Genomic DNA, 17,852 nt, shown 5'->3' on the forward strand with positions numbered 1-17,852 from the left:
TTAACCTTAAATGAACCTTGTCTATATTCCCCAAAAGTCTAACCAGGAAAAGAAGAACTGCAAATAAGTGATTGCTACAAGTCCTGTATACATTGCAGTAGTTGATTTTCAATTATATGTAATGATGCCTACATGTACTGTCCCTGTCAAATAAATTGCTAAATAAATAAACAAATAATATTCATATTGTCATGCAGGGATATAGTTAGAGTTGTAATAACGTATTTCAGTGGTCATCCTTAAGATAGATTTAACAAAATTATTATTTATTTCTGACTTTTCTGAGATGTTTGCTTTTCTTGTGAAAAACTGGATACTTTCACCTCCTCAGACCTTTAAATCTTCTACAAATGAAACATCTGAGAAGAGAAAATCACTCATGGTTGACACACTTGCCATAACCTGTGATGAAGGGACATTACTTCATTGGAAAGGGTCTTAAGCCAAAAAGTTTTCCAACCCCTGATTAATTCCATATTGTAGTTTTATATACCTGACTGTATGTTAAGGCATATCAAAATGAATGCCCATCACTTGGGGGAAAGTAGGTGATTATCAGTGATTATCTGACAGCTCTGCCATATATTTAATAACTATGATCCTTTTCAACTGAAACTGGTTTAACGGTCCTTTTAGCAGCTAACAGGGCTGCAAGATACAGATAAAAAAAATCATATTGTGATTATTATGACAGATATGCAATATGATATGATTTCTTTTATACTGGAAAAAAAAATAATATGACGAAGTGACATTTGTTGGGTCAAACAAGCCTGTTTTCTTACATCAGGAGAAGAAGATTTGTGGGCCAGGACATCTCTGCAGCACTACATTACTTCATTATAATGCTGTTTTATCAAACATATCACCTTTATCAAAAGTTGCAGCTTCTGCAATTCTGACATCGCACTTGTCCATATTACGATTTTGATAATATTTCGTTTAATTGTGCAGCCCAAGCTGATACACGAGTCTATATCAAGATCACTAACATTTAATAAGCTCAGCCTTTATATTGAACAACAAATAACACGTAAGACCATCTCGTTTCTGTGTAAGAAGATAAATGTGAGTTGTACGGCTGCTTCTTCTGCTACATAGTAAAGACAGGTGTAGGTATGATAATGTGAAAATATGAAGGAGGTGTACTATTCTATTTACAAGGTGATTGTTTTGTTTTTGACCTTTAACCCTCTGTAGCTATCAGTTAAACTAGCACTGGATCAAATGTCGAAAATAACATCTTCGATTACTTCACTTGTGCCAATCAGTCTGCCATTACTGCCAGACAGACTGACCATAATCAATAACCCTATTCAAATATAGTAATGAGTTTTGTAATCACCCATACACTATTAGCAATTTGTATATTTTTAATATTTTTGAATGAGTGTCTTTGTCCCTATATTTGAATAGCATCACATTTTAATGAGTCACAAACCTGTAGTTACAACTAAAGAGGGGAAATAACATGTTAAAGGACATTGAATTATTTCCATTAACATGCTATGACAATTAAGTTTAACTGAATTCAACTGAATTGAATATAACTACATTTATAAAGGTATTTGTTTCACATCACAGACATTAAATCCAACATTTATACATTTGTGCAATCAAACCTTCAATGTTTATTCATCATGCAATGTTAAGATTGATTTGTTTCAGTATATTTCTGTAGTGTATATATATCTATATATATATGCATGTGACTTGTAAATTATTTGAAACATAAATCACTGCTAAGCATGTAGTCTGTTTAATCTGTTTCATTACATTTCAAATGAAGAATACATATGTTTTTTTTTGTCTGTTTTATGTTGAATAGCGATTGTGTTTCGACTTCAACAAAGCCATAATGTCTGAGAACAAAACATCAGCCTTGGACGGTGTGTCAGGACTTGCACATTCTTATTTTAATTAGATTAGATTAGATGAAACTTTAATGATCTCCATGGGGAGATTTTGTAATCTATGTGACACATTCACTCAAAGAGGGTAAGTCTCTGTTGAAGCAGCGCTGACACTCAACAATGACATATTCACCACACTGAGAGAGAAAAAAAGAACGAGCTCCGTCGTTGACAGGGAAGACATCAGTCACATCATCTGTCCGAGTGCAGTCGCTCATCACAGAGAGAGATCGTTAATTGTCATATTTCATCGTTAATTAATGAAAATATGAAGACTGTCCCGTCCTCAGTTGATGGCTCAGGTATATATCAGCATGCTTTATGCGTTGAGTCACCGGGCGCTCCTGGACCGGTCAAAGGTCAAACTGCTGCGGTGGGATGCGGAGCTGGAGATTCCCAGGCAGACAGTGATTTGTTACAGCCCTCACATGAAAGCTCCTCTCGCAGTAGCTGCCTGACTCTCAGCAAGATGACAGCGGGATTTCAACAGGCAGAGTTATTTGTCACAAAACAAATTGTTACAAATCTGTGAGACAAATATAGAATAGCGCGCCCACCATGTTTTAATCTCTCATTTTTCTGTCTTTTGTTTCGATAATCGAAATGAATAAATGAACGGGGACCATGGTATGTTTCATTCTTAATGAAGCGTGTAGTGAATGAATATTTCACACACCTGCTGTGTGTCTTTGGTGGGTTTTGACTGGGGACCCAATCCCAGCCTGGGATGTATGAATGTTGGATTAAACATTCATCAAATGCTGTCACAAAAACTTTATCCTCTCCTGTCAAGCGCACATAAAGGCAGAAACAGGCCCCCGTGCAGGCCAAAGTAGCCCAGCCATGAGTTGAACCTCAGCCCTTTGGTTTACTTATTGTGTGCTACTGGAATTATTTAGGCTGCGCTGCAGTCATGTCTGAGGGTATATAGGTTATGTTGTGTGGGTTTATGGATATGGATGGGGTCACCTCAGGTCAATCCCCTGCATCTCTAATATCCACCTGCTGTATTGTTATTGCCTGCAGGTTCCTCCTCAGCCTTTCAACCCTCAGTAGACCACATCCTCTGCTGTTTGCTCGCTCCAAGTGTCACTGGAGCTGCTTACATGTATCTTGTGAGGAAGCCCGCAGGGACGTTTTGATGCATGGTTCATCATACATGTTTTAATCATTCAGTCTCTCAGACACCTCCCAGGAGGGGGCTGCTGCAGCACATTACCGAGTACACACAATTAGTGATATAATCATGATGATGATAATGAAATGTATTTAGAGCATATCAGCGTGGTTCACTCTGTTCGGGGAGACATTAGCAGGACTGCAGCCCTGGAAAAGCTCGGGCTCCTGGCGCTCTCCCTCTGGAGACCGGCAGAGCTCGGCAGGTTGCCACGTCAGAGATTAGCAGTCATAGCAGTCGACTTGGCGCTCCTTCTGCGCCGTCAACTGCGAAAGCCTCACCTGACAGGTGTTGCTCTCAATCAGTGCTCCTCTGCCCCCCCATGCTGTCCTTGGAGTGGGAAGGGACAATGAAGCCTCCCATCCCCCTTTATACGCCCTGACAGCCTCTACCAGGCGATGCTCTGAGAGTCACTGGGCTTATGGTGCATTTCAGAGAAGCATACACCAGAAAAGCAACAGCAAATCCCCCTCTCTATGAGATGCTACTGATATCACATCAGTGACATCAGTAGGAAACACAGTGCTGGCCTTTTATTTATCTCCCCTCAGGGATGTTCAGTCACCTGTTAAAGGTCAAGGTGATAGGATGTTAGGATCAGAGGGAGAGCTTCATGCTGGAATAACGGCACATGCTGGGAACTGTTTCAACAGACTGTAGGCCAGAGGGAAACCAATGAGCGCTGGTTAAAAATAACACTAGAGGGCCATGGGTGTCTCTGTCTCTGAAATAAAACAGATTTCACTTTCTGGAAGAGTTCTGTTCAGGCCTAATATTGACATCTACCAGTCATATAATGAAGGTTTCACTTTTAGAAAACTGTTTAGTAGAAAAAAAAATCTAACTGAAATGTCCACTTTACATTAAAAACACCTTATTAGACACATTATTATTATTATTATTATTGTTGTTCTTGTTGTTGTTGTCGTTGTCATTTTTGTGAATCAACCCTTTAATTGCAGGTGAACATGCCCATATATGGCAGACTGTTCAGACGGTATGCCCCGCCCACTTCACTACTCGACGCTGCTCATTTAGAAACTAAGGAAAAAAACGTTTAAAAAATAGCCCCAAACAGCTGCTTTTCATGAAGCTTTCACAAATACCTTCATGCACCACTTCAAACTGAAAGTGGGAGTTTCCTTTTTGTGTGTCATAAACCTCGGAGTCTTGTTTAAGAGGGATTTATCATCATCTGTGTCACCAGGGACATGCTCCACTTCATCAAGGTGAGTAGCTAGCTTAACTGCTGCTTGTGCTAACATGTGTATTGAGTGGGTTTTGTTGGTGTTAATATCTTGAGGCTGTCTTGGTGTTTTCTGGAGCTAATTTTTGCACTTTTAAGCCCTTTTCATGAAAGACATTTTGACATGTCTCAGTACAAAAAGCACAGGTGTATATTATATAATTTACATGGCTGAATTTAGCTGCTGAAGTTTCTGGTTCTGGTCACACTTGTTAATATTATTTGTGTAACACCTTTGTAACAAGTTAAAATGTCTGCAGTGTAAAAAGTTATATTCTGCCTAAAAGTATTTGCTGTGTATGTAATGAGAGTTCATTATGAGGTATTTTTAGGTAGTAACTTTTCTTCGCTCCTTAAAGGTGTAATTTGTAGAATATTGCCAAAAGGTATATTTCAAGGTAGCTAAAAAAACATAGTTGGCAGCATTTCACCAGAGTCACCGACAACTGCCGCTCTTTGCTAGCTATCCGTGGCTGTAACAAGCTACCGTAAGCTAATTAGCTCATAGCTCAGTTAGCCCTAGAGTCTGTCTGGAACCTGGCTGGACACTGAACTGGTTCTGAACACAGCCACCTAGCTGCTTTGGCTTCAGGACCCTGGTATTGTGCATGCTAGCTCACTGGTTAATATGATTTGTGACACCTGTGCTTTTCTGACTATACAGTAACAAGTTAAAATGTCCATGGTGAAGAAAGAATTAGTCATGAGTTATTTTCAGTCAGTAGCTAAGATGTTTTCTTTTGGTTGTTGTTTGGGATTAAGACGCTTTAATGCTGTTGATTTGCTTGGCATTGGCATTACGAGCTAAATTAGTTTTGCTGGTAGTTTTTGGTGGGCATCCTCTTACTGTGGATCACTGTAACCTGGTTTCTGGTTCAGAGTCATTATGAATGTGAACACTATTGCACAGAGATAAGAAACATAACACAACATAGGGCAACATTTTTAAAGAAGCGACAGATGTTCTAAACTAAAGTATATCAGGACTTTGTTGTTGCTGGGTGCAGATTCATCCATCAAGTTAACTACAGAGTGTATTTCATTTAATGTTTGCAGTTGGAAAAAGGCCACTGGGCGACACCATAGTAGATTTCACATAATAACTGGCATCAGATACAGTTATTTGACGCCATATATTGTTGTCGCTCTCTCCAAACAATGTGCAAACACTTGCTGCTTCCTTTGTTGGTGCTGCTCACATACCATATAATTGTGGACTCCAAGCTTTTTCTATTGGACTCTGTGGAGGGAAGCTGCTTCTCACCAAAATTCATCTTCCACTCACTCACACACTTAAGCACTGCATACATTTCCCATTGGAGCTTCGTTGAATTTGATCAATCATATATTAATGTTCATATTAAACAAATGTCCTTTCAGTGACTGACATTTTTCATCCCTGCACTATTAGCCTGGTTTTCTGCTTCACCATTGTCCATCTTTGAATTTGCGTGGGTTTCAAAATAGAATAATGCCTCTATGACAAAACGTCTTACAAGTCAATCTTTAAATCCAAAGTTTAAAACTAGCTGCATTTCTTTTCTGTTTCCAAACAGCAATTAGAGCTCTACTGATGTTACTTTTTTTGGAGCCTGTGCCAATAGTAGGGAGCAAATGAATTCTTACAACATATGTGCCGATCTGTGATAGGCCAATATCAGCCAATAATGTCGTCCGACCGATACATCAGTCGTGTTCTAATGACAAATGGAATAACTGCTAATGCTATGCAATGCTAATTTTGCATGATAACATTTATCCACTGGACTCTTCACTCTGTGTATATTTATATATACATATACATATATATATATATATATATATATATATATATATATATATGTATATATATATATATATATATATATATATATATATATGAAGTAACTTTCCAGAACTGCTGAATCAAGTTGCTATTTGTTTAGTTTAGAAAACCCTGCCACTACCTATTAGCTAGAAGGTATGTTTATCTGTGGTCATACCCTAATCCTAATCTGTAAATTATTAAGGGAAACATGGAAATTTATTGGGTGGAATTCAGGAGCCTTTCTATTTATTCCCAGCGATAATGGCTGAATTATTCATCCTGTGTGATGATTAATTAAAAAAGGCCCCAGGTCCTGTGGCAGGTACAGGCTGCTGAGGCACACGCTGACATTCCCATGTGATCTGCTGCATGTCTCTGCCTCTGCCCGCCCTCCTCCTGCTTTCCTTGTGCATGTCTTTAGGGAAGGTGCCCTCACACACGTTACATGCCTGTGCACCCAGCATTTTAACCTAAAGCACACTTATACATGAGGTGACAGACTGGGGCCTGGTAATCGTATGTAAAAGCAGACTGGAGGTCGAGTTCAGGTAGTTTTCATGGCTTGATTCAGCCTGTTTGGGGTCTATAATATTTCAACTGGTTGATAGGTGCATGTACAATTCTCATATAAGAGTAGCCTGTTCTACCACTGAAAAATATACTGTGTTGGTATAATGATTATCATTTGAGAGATTGTCCTAAAATTGATAGACCCATTAGCAATGAATGATTACATCAGTCATCAATATACCGTCAAACAGATGAACCCTGTAGGTGAATAAAAATAATCGATCTCTCAAACTCAAAATAGACTGTTGAAATATGTTTGGCTTATTACTGTTTAAAATGTCATACAGGTCACAGCGGAATGAAAACCGAATCCAATGACTGTTCTTACAGCGAAGTTGGACTTTTTTAATATCAGTGGTTTTATTTCCCTGCTTCAGGATGGTCTTGGGAAACTTTTGGCACATGTATGAATTGGACAGTTCAAGTCTGCTTTTGTAGAACCTTTAGAGTACATGATTATGTAGATGTGCAGTGATCAGTATAGAATTAAACCTGCAAAACAAAATGGCCACACAGGAAGAAGATGATTGCTAGTGAATGCAGAGCTACTGCAGCATGCTTTCAAATAAAACCACAAGCTTATCTGCTCAGTTGACAGAATAAAAGCTGAATTGACATTTTGGCAACTGTTGGAGACAGTGTTTCAACATTTGTGTGCTCTAACACCACTGGATATTTTGAAGGAGATGCTGGGACGATTTGCAGTGAAATCTGTATGTTTAGCACGACCAGAAGCACAGTGTTGTCACTACATAAAATTCATGATTGAAAGAAAGAAATGAAAAGTTTTAACATATCCGTAGTTTGCATAATGTATATTGCAAACATTATTCCGGTGACTCAGTTGTGATCAGTTTTATCGGACGGCCATGTTTGAATCACCAGCATTGTTTTGTGGAGAGACCTTGTCGCAAACATTATACATTCCTAAGAGTCTGTTACCATTTTAGCGACACAATTCATTTCATTAATGGCAATATTTTATTATACTTGATACAACTTTTAGACAGAGAGAGCAACAATAACAATTTTACTATCTGAGAGCTAAAAGAGGATATGAGGTTGTTCAGAGGTACAGTAATAGTAGAATATAATGACTGTAGTGTTTACAGGTTGGTCAATGAGGCAGAAACTGCTTATGTTTGCTGTGAGTGATGCAAAACAAGGATCTTTAAACACAGCTGTTGTTGATAGTGTGAGATGGCTCTGCAACAAACTCCATTTTGTCTGTTCTGTCCTGGTAATAGATTTTTGGGATATTCTCTCCTCCTCATTGATGCACGTTTTCTCACTGTAACCAGTGGCTGGTTGCTGCCAGACTCAGGTAGGCAGCGGCTGTTGTGTCCTCTGACCTAGTGTGGGCAGCTGGCAGTGGGCAGGACATGCCCTGTGGCAGTGCCAGGGGAAGGCCAGGAGGGCTGGGGTCCAGACCTGCTCTTGCCTCTGCTCGAGCCCCGCTAATGGAATGGGGCTGGGCCGCCCATATGGCACTTGTGAGAAGACTGGGGGCTCTGGAGGTTGGCACGCGGAGTCACCAGGCAGTCTGCCGTTAGAAATTAAACAGGACAGGGCCAGACCTACGTGATCACCCCACGACCACCAAGCGTTATGGATGTGCTTGCTGGTGGTGATGGAGACACACCTGCACCAGCGGCTTCCATCTGCACACAAAGGACTATACCATTGTTTTTGACTGTTTTACTCCATTGGCTATAGATTTAAACTACAGACCAAATCATGTTAAGGTTTTCAGTCGATTCACTACTTTCCAGGCAGTGTTTGGTTTCTATTTAGCCACAGTATGTGAAACAACTTGCATAGACTTGAGACCTACATTGTGGTTGCACAGTGAAGTTGAGAGCAGGGACTGCTCTAAAATCTCCCTTAGTGCACGTGATATACCAATGCCATTTTCTCCTTCCTGAAAGACTCTTGTCACAGCAGACATTTTGACTTGTCAAAGCAGAAAAAGCACAGGTGGGATTTATAACATGATGATGTCTGCACTCCATTTAGGTGAGCTAGTTCTAGGCTCTGGTATTGTGCATGCTCACTCACTGGCCTGGCTTACTGGGACACTCATAAGATTGGAGCCATCGTTAACGTCATTGGTCACACCTGTGCTTTTCCTGCTTTGACAAGTCAAAATGTCTGCTGTGAAAATCGCCTGTATGATTACGATACCTGAACTTTGTGTATTGGCTGATACTGAGTACCGATCCAAAACCAGTGCATTTTAAAAAAAAATTTTAACACCTGCACACTACTGACTCTATGTGGATGTTATGTGATGGGTGTGCTTGAAGTTACATAAGTTGCTTGCTGTTTATGGATATTGGCTACTACAGGTGTATGTGACATTGCTGGGAAGTAGCAGGGTCCTGTTTCCAATAAATAAATTACAAGGTATCAGATCGGTGCATAGAGTCGTGTACTTGCCGATATCAATGCCAGCATTTTAAGCTGTACAGGAGGCATTTCCGATACCTGTAGCAATATTGGAACAACCTGAATGATGACATGTTGAAAACCACTCTGTTTTAAAGCATGATGCGGGAAACAAATGCTAAAAATCACACAAGCATTGTGAGTAGAATATTATGATTTTGGTCATTTCTTTGTTGCATAAGTTATAATGCAGCAACAAAGAGTTTTCCAGTAGTTTGCCATTAGAGGCTTGAAAAGTGAAGACATTAAGCATATTGACATAATCCTCTTTTTAACAACACCAAACATACAGTACTTTGTGTGCTACTTCCAGTGCAAATCCTCTGCTCACTCCTCACTCTCCATAACAATGAGAAAGAAAAAATACACACAATTATTTCTGCTGGTAATGATTGAACATAAATGGTCTCCCTTTCACAAGAAGTGACTGAAAGAATGTAAAACCAGTTATTTGGGTGTAATCTGTATAATAATTAGTCATGGAACAGATAATGTACGAAACATTTATCTGGTATTGTAATGGTGCAAACTGAAATGCGATGCTGAAGTATAAATCAATTCCCAGACAAGACAGACCGAGAGCAGGACTTCTGTACATCACGATGCAAAAGAATTAATCTGTTACACAAAAAATGAAGATGAGTACTTGATCCTAACAAACATGGTTGGTAATAATGTAAAGTATAAGCGATTGTCAAGAAGATGCAAACTGCATGCAATAGAGTGCCATAATCATTTTCACACAGATGGTAAAACTACCAGTTTCAGACAGACTTCGTGCTTCAGTTGCAGTAACTACTCCAAAGGCCTAACTTTTGTTTCTGTGGAGCTGGTCGACAAAAACAGTCCAGGTTAATGAGCCAACAACTTGGAGAACGTCCTCTATTTCGAGGTCAAGGAAAAATCAGTTTGCCAGGATGTACGCAGTGTTAGCCCTGTGTACAGGAGCTGGCCAGAGAGGCTGTGTGTAGGCAATGAGGTGGACAGGGGGAGAGCAGTGTAGCCCACCAGCCCTCTCTGGCACTGGACCGACCTGGCTCCTCTCTGAACTGCGTGGGACCAGGAGAAGGAGAAGCCACATGGGATGGGAGGAGAGAGGGAAGTGTGTTGGAGCGGTCTGCAGTGCTGCAGTGTTAACAAATGTGTTCACATACTGTATGTACTGAGATAATGCTTACCCTCTAGAATAACTGTGCTCCTTGCTGACTGTACCACACAGGCTGATGCAAACGGAACTAAAATTACCACTTCATGGTGACACTGGCAATTTGTACCGCAGACCCAAAAAGGGAGAAATAGCAAGGGTAATTACAGTCAGCGGAAAAATACAGTTTGACGTTGCCCTGCCCTGGTTTTCCTCCTAATACTCCATTACAAAGTGAGGCCAGAGTTTTAAAACGGGTCACACTTGCTAGCCCTCCCTCCCATCTCAGTTTCTTCCACCTCTCTCCTCCTCCTCCACCCTGTCTTCATCCTCCTCCTCCTCCTTCTCCTTCCACCACCCACCTCTCTGGATCTGGAACAAAAGCCACCTCCGCTGCCGCCACCTCCCCTCCCCATCTCCTGCTTTTCCATTTTATTGGTGACAGCTGCCGCGAAACAAACTCGCGGAGCGAGAGAAATGATGTGTCAGTGGAAGGTCCTTTAGCCCGCGCTGCTAATCTGTCACACGCCGTTTGTTGTTTACTGTTTCCTCCTGCTCGCCGACTGGCCGGCAGCGTGCGCCGCGCAGTAATGGCGACAGATGCTGACCCGCAGAAGTGTGAATCTTGCCGATTTCTCCCTGCTGTCAACCTGTAAATTACAGCTATCGGGAGTAATTAGACCCGATAAAACCCTTCCAAGCCTCACCCCCCTTGACACACTTGCAGACACACACACAGCTCTGGCCTGTCAGTGACCTGAGTGTGTGCCATGTTGAGAAAGAAGAAGGCTGTAGGCCCTGAGCTGTTTGGTTAGAACTTAGTTGTTTTTTTTTATTATCGATAATTGTCTTCACATTTTTTTTCTTTTAAAGTCAAATTAGGGGCTTTTTTTGGCTACTTCTACCACCAAGGTCTCTAAAATATTTAGCGCTCTGCTCTGGTTTAAAGACTTCATCTCTCTTTTGGGTCAAAGCCTGACATCGAAACACTTCATGACTTTGAGGACTCTAAGATTGATGCTGGCAGTGGCTCTGACGTTGCAGAGGTGAGTCCTTCCACAGTGAACTATCTTGGATGGTTCTGCAGACGTTGCCAGTTGTCCTCTACTTATCCTCACTGAGGTTTTGCAGGGACAGCGGGGTCTGGGGCACAACCAGAAGGGTCAGCATTGGGGCCACCTCTACTTGCCCTGGCATCCGTGTTCGGCCTGCAACCACCACGGCGGCCACCACTGCCAAGCATGCTCTTAAAAGCAGGGCCTGTGCCCCTTTAAGTAACTCGCGCGAAACCAAAGGTCACGCAGCCAGGTCTTGTCATCCTCTCCCTGACTCTCTGCCCTCCTCCACCTCCTTCTCCAGCCCTCTGTGCCCACTTCCTGACCATCAGAGCCAATCACTTTCCACCCCTCACCTCCTCCGCCGCCAATGCCGAGCGGCAATCTGTCACCCGGGCACTAGGAGATGCCACCCTGCCGGCCGCCTTCCGTACACTGCGGTAATGGCTTCTGGCAGCCCTAGAAAGATAAGTAACAGGCAAAAAGGCAGGAGAGCGGGATGAAGAGGGAGGGCTGAGGGCCAGAGAGCAGAAGACCCTCTCTCATATCCAAGCTGCCCCCGTCTCGCCGCTGTTCGACCCTCCTCTCCCCCTTTCGCCTCACCCCGCTTTGGCCGGTCGCTTTGCACGATACTTCAGTGAATAAATGAGTCGTTTTAATCCGACTGACAAGCTGGCATTGCCCAGCCCTGCCCTCCATCTGTACTGGCGGCCAGCGCAGCAGCAGGCCCCAGGCAGCCCGATGTGCCAATCCAACACACAGCTTATCCTGGCTGTAGCTTCAGGGACAGAAGGGTTAGAGCTCTATGCGGCAGCTACCCTCTCCACCAAAAGAGCTATTTATATAAGAAAGGGATTAGCCGACGGAGGCTTTGATGAACTGGAAAAAAATTATGAATTTGCTCCCATCTTGCTGTAGTGCACGTTTGAAGTCCTTGTCTTTTTAAAGGAAAACTGCAGTTTATTTCCTGCTTTTCTGTGTGATCAAATAGGTGAGTGTTGGTGTTAAATTTCATTTTAACCCATTCTCAAAGCACAGATTTAATTTTTAGGGATGAAATTTTTTATGAGATGCGGCTCTTTCCACAGTTTCATCTGCCTCTGCAACAGATGAATGTGTTCACTCTGCGACAAAAGCAAAGCCGAAAGTGAAACTAGCCTCATTTCCATCTGTCCCCACGACAGAGGGGTTAATTTTGCTCTGTCATCCTTGGCACAGCGAGAGGCCAAATGCACTATCACTCACGCCGTCCGCCGTCCTGACCGAAAAACCCAGAGGGAGAGAAAAAACTTGGCCGCGGGAGGTGCTAAACCCTCTGCTCCATTTCCTCTCTCCACAAGCTCCTCTCCACTCCCTCACTTGGCCATGTGTCACCTCCAAGTCGTTTGGGAAGGGACCTGGTAACATTTGAGTGCCCAATTAAGCGCAGGGGCTCAGTCCGGGCCCCCCTCTGGGTTCCGTTCAGGCACGTCACTGATGAGCGGGCTGCCATCTTCCCCGCGAACCACACACACACTCACATACATACACATTCCTCCCACCCGCTCATTCTATTTCATGCTTACTTCCCCCGTCTGTTCTGCCTCGTTTTCGCACAAACACACTCTCCTCCCTGGTTAAAGATCCCCCGCAGATCTGATTGCAGCTTACCTTTGGAACAGGAGGTTACGACTGTTTGATCCATGGCTGCCGAACCCGCTGCCAGTTATACACCGGGGCCTGGATGCTGCTTATTAACCGGAGGGGTCCTCCCACTGCGCCTCAGAGGATGCGAGGGCCCGGTGTTTTGCTGCTTTTGGTGAAAGATTAAGCACTGTTTTCTTAAATTAGCCTGGAAAACATGAAGCATAAACATAAAAGAAAATATTCTTTATCCGCAAGGTCAACTGTGCGCTCATTATCACCCAGATTGAATAATTACTAAACTTAAGAAGTGTGGAAAAAAATAAAACAACAACTCAGAGTTAGCGCAGTCAGGCCTTTTGAAGTGTTAAAGGAGTGCTTATTCCCTTAACTGGAGTGAAAGAGCATCACTGGATAATTTAGGTTACAGGCTCGGCGGTGACAGCTGGGCAGCATTGAAAGCCAACCAAATCGACATAAATCACTGACTTTTTTTTCAATAAGTAGGTTAATATCTCAGAATGGTGTTTAATGTTTTATTCAGCACCGAGGCAGGGACAGTGTTAAGGGACGGCAAGTGTTTTTGAATGCAGATGGGAGGTGGAGGGCTGGGCAGGGTTTGGCATCTCCCCGCGGTCGCCTCCGAGCACGCCGGCCCTGTTAAAGGAGCGCGGGAGCGATCCTCGCCCCTCTCGAGCCCTCTCTATATTAAACAAGTGCTTTGTAAGTGTGCCGTCATTACTATTCATCACAAATAAATACTTAAGCACTGAGAGCTTAGCACCCCGCTGCTTTACAGTTATCCATTATTTCTGTCACCTGGTTGTCCTTTTTCTGTCTCCTCCCCTCACCGCCTCACTCTCCCTTTTGTGACTGAATGTTGCGGTGCCCTTCAACACTGTAGTGTGCTGGGAGGGAGCTGGTGGCTAGTGCCCATGTGCCAAGCCTCCCTGCTTTGTGTCCCATATTCTCTGCCCTCACCTGAGGCTTTGCCCCAACAGGACAGCAGGGCCAGAGGCTTTACTGTGCACTGTGCACCTCCCAAGACGATGCCCTTCCACTGTTTTCAACTCTTTTCCCCTCCACACTCTTTTTCATCTCTTTTTGTACAAACACACCCAAACAAACACCCCTCAAGTTCAAACAGTCCACTCCTGCCCCAGACACGGGGGCAAAAGTCCACTGCACCCTGTCCTCTACGGCGGGTTTTTGGAAGGTGATCCGATCCTTTTTCCTCTGCCACTGCGCTTGGCGGGCTGGCTGGCTCCGGTGCAACGCGGCGTGCGCTGGCGTGGACTGAGGCTGGGCCAGTGTGCTCAGAAGCTGATGAATTGCAGGCGAGATGCGGGGCGGCAGCCGGCGAGGAGCTCCGGCGAGCGGCCGTCATGCGCCATCACCGACTGCTCATGTGATGGGGGAAATCGGAGAGACAGCGCTGACAACTTAATTTAACACCAGATCTGGAGGAAGCCAGAGTGCCACTGCGCTCTGGATAATTGATAACTCTGCCACTCCACCACACCTCGCCTCACCTCGTGCCCACCACGCATCGGCTCATCATCCACCCAAATAAGTGGTGGACACATTACTGTACAGATTTAAAAGCTTGTCAGGTTGCGTTCTACCATAGAAATATCTTTTCACTCATAGTGAGAAAAGTGGAAGTATGGACTTAATGGTGTGTTTAGTTTACATCTTTTTACTGTATTTTCAGTAGGACTGGGTATCTGAAATGTTCTAATACTGGTGCCAATACAGTACTACAGTACGAGTGCCAGTACTGATATTGTAGTCGTTTGAACACCATAGTTTAAGAATGTAAATACATTTTTCTACAAACTTCATTCTTTTGACAAAATAACACAAACACTAGCACCTTTGCAAAAACTTAGCCTACACAAAATATTCTACAATTAGAAAAAATTATTGTTTTGATACAAGAGACACAAGTCCTCAAAAAGAACTGAGATCTGATACCCAGCCCCGACAGATAAGCCTATTAGCCTTCAAGCTGCATTCTCCCTTTAAAAAATAGTGATTGCAGTCAGATAGGACACACCATCTTTCCCTCGTCCTGACATGAGTGACTTCGACGCTGAGATTTCTCCTTGGGCCGCAGTGCTGTGCCGCTGCGGGGGGAGCGCGCTGCCTGGATCTCCTTCACAGGCTGTTGGAGGCTGCTGAGCAGGAGCCCGGTTGACTGGTAATGCCTATTAATTACTAATACAAACTGCTAATTAGCAGACCAAACACTGGCATCTGTACAGTTTGTTTTCCCTGCAGCGATGATATTGAGTTCTAACACAAAGAGGCAGTAAACCTGAGCTGCCTGACGTGCATCACAATCAAAGGGGACTCACTGCTAAGCATACTTAATGCCAGGATCATGCACCAGATAGGGCAAATAAAGGGCAAAAACAGATTTCAGGAGAATGAAATGGTAGATTAGATCAGCAATGAACAGATGAGGGAAGTAACTTTTACTCATTATAACATTTAATATGAGATAAGCTCATAAAACTATGTTGTTGTCAGGGAAAAAAACTAACTTTGTATCTCAAAAATTTTAAAGGTTAAATTGAGATTTTGAACATTAATACAGCAGCAGGCAGCAATTTAAAGTAATGGCATCCTGAGCAAAGAAAGTCATGCTCTGTTGTTTGTTTCGATAGCGAGAGGCATGTGACTGATTCTGGAGAAATAGAGTTGATTGTCAAGCCTAAATACCAGGTCGTCAAATACCGATGCCTTGGGTCGGTGGCATGACTCAATCAAGACTGAACAATCAACTATCTTTCTCTAGAATTGCTTACTGCACCTTTTTCAGGAGAGCAGGTCTTCATAGTTGGATCACAATGCATTTTTCACTTGATCTTAAAGGGTTCTGAAACAGAAAGAGATAGAGGAACATGTAACTGATCAAGCTTTAGGATATTTTACTATTACTTGTTTACTACTTTTACTTTATTTAAGAATTTGAATAGAGGCGAGTGAGTACACCTTTATCGGTATCTGTTCACTAACCCACTAAGTTATCTGAACTCTGAAGAGTGGGCAGGTCTTAAAGCAGAAGTAGGCGGGGTTAACCAGAAGTTGATCATTTAAGCTTAAAATTGATATGAGTTGATCAGAAGTTGCTATATTTAAGACAATTTACATAACCGCCTCAGAATTGAGCTTTAGATATATTTTTTTTATATCTAAAATAAACTTCACTTCGTTTCCCAATGAGGATTTTTCTTCATCAGGAGTACAATATTGACATATTTTACTCGGATGATACTCTTACTCGTAAAGAGGACATTTACTGTACCGGATACCTCAGCCGAGTACTTCCTCAGCCCTAGATTTTAAGGATTAGAATAATTCTGCCCTAATTGCCAAATTATAGTGCTGAGCATCAAACCTCAGTACTTCTTTCATACTGACCTAAATGTGATTTTAGCATTGACTATTTAAAACTGTCAAGTATGGACTGTTAGCACTGAAGGTCTGGCCAGATTTGTAGTCCTGTTTACTTATTCTTTGAACAGATAGCTCCTAAATTTAAGTTGACATTGCAAATTTTATTCAGGGAAAGTTATTTTTCCAGCAGCTTGTGTTTAGACAGCATTCAGCATTTCAGAACTTCTTCTGTCAAATGAAAAAAAGGCTTTTGTAAAAACTTTTTTGTATTTGTCAAATTGAAAAAAATGATGCCAAAGCTGGGGTATCATATTGGGAATAGTACTGAAACATTTATAACAATGCTCATCCCCAGTATCCTCATACGGATCTGATGTTGCTGTGGGATGCATTTGAAAATGATCACACTAAGGCACATTAGTATCCGGCCCCCAGGCCCCACCCAGCTCTTCCTAGCCAAGACAAGATGCCACCCCACCCTGCCACCCTACGCTTCTCACACACAAAAAAATAAATGAGTAATCGGCCACAAAGTGTCAGCCAGCCTTAATCCCCTTTTAATTTCCTTGTGGGGCCTGCGCCAGGGCTCTGGCTGCAGCATGAAGCTGGCCACTGATGGCAGGATGGCCGCGGTGACAGGCAGGCAGGCAGGCAAGCGCAGGCCTGGGGGTGTTTACTGGGATCCAAGCAAAGAAAATACAATAACCACACACTGCCACCACTGTTTGCCTTACACTTGAGTGGGATTTAGGTTTCCCCAGCACTCTGTCACAAGTATGTGTGAGCACGCGTGCCCACACACGCGCACACACACACACACACACTTGTCATGCAACCAGATTGCACTATGGACATATGCATGCTCTTTTTCTCTCCACTTCTCTCATGAGGGTGCACACACACACAAACACACACCTACATGCATATATTAAGCATGTGCTCGAGCACTCAAGCACACCCCTGGTAATACTTCTCTAGATGAGGCTATTTATATCTTAATTTATACAGGTTGGTCTCAGCGCAGGGGTCGTCGCCACACAGCTGCCCAATCCTCGCCAATCCCACAATGCCAAGAGTATTATCTCCTTTTGAACAGCAATTTATTTTCTTCCCTCCTCACTGTTATTCAAAAGTAAAGGTCCCGTCATTAAAATGTATGCTTTCTCAATGCGAATGCACCGGAAAAGGGCAGCCAGCGAGCCGCATTCACTCCCTGTTCACGTAATGAAAGGCGTAGAGGAAGAACGAGGTGCCGGATGACGAGCACGTCTTTGTAACACATTTGCCCGAGAGGTGGGTTCAGTGGAACAAAATGGAGAAGGTTAACGTTATTCCGGCAGATGAAGGAATTTTTCATGACATTTACACACAGCAGGGATTTTCTCCCTGGGAGCACCCTCATAACACTCGACTTCCCAGCATATGAGCAGTGGCATATGCATTAAGTGTACAAAATATTAAAAG

Source organism: Pagrus major, chromosome 12 (genome assembly GCF_040436345.1).
Source record: "Pagrus major chromosome 12, Pma_NU_1.0".
Lineage (NCBI taxonomy): Eukaryota > Metazoa > Chordata > Actinopteri > Spariformes > Sparidae > Pagrus > Pagrus major.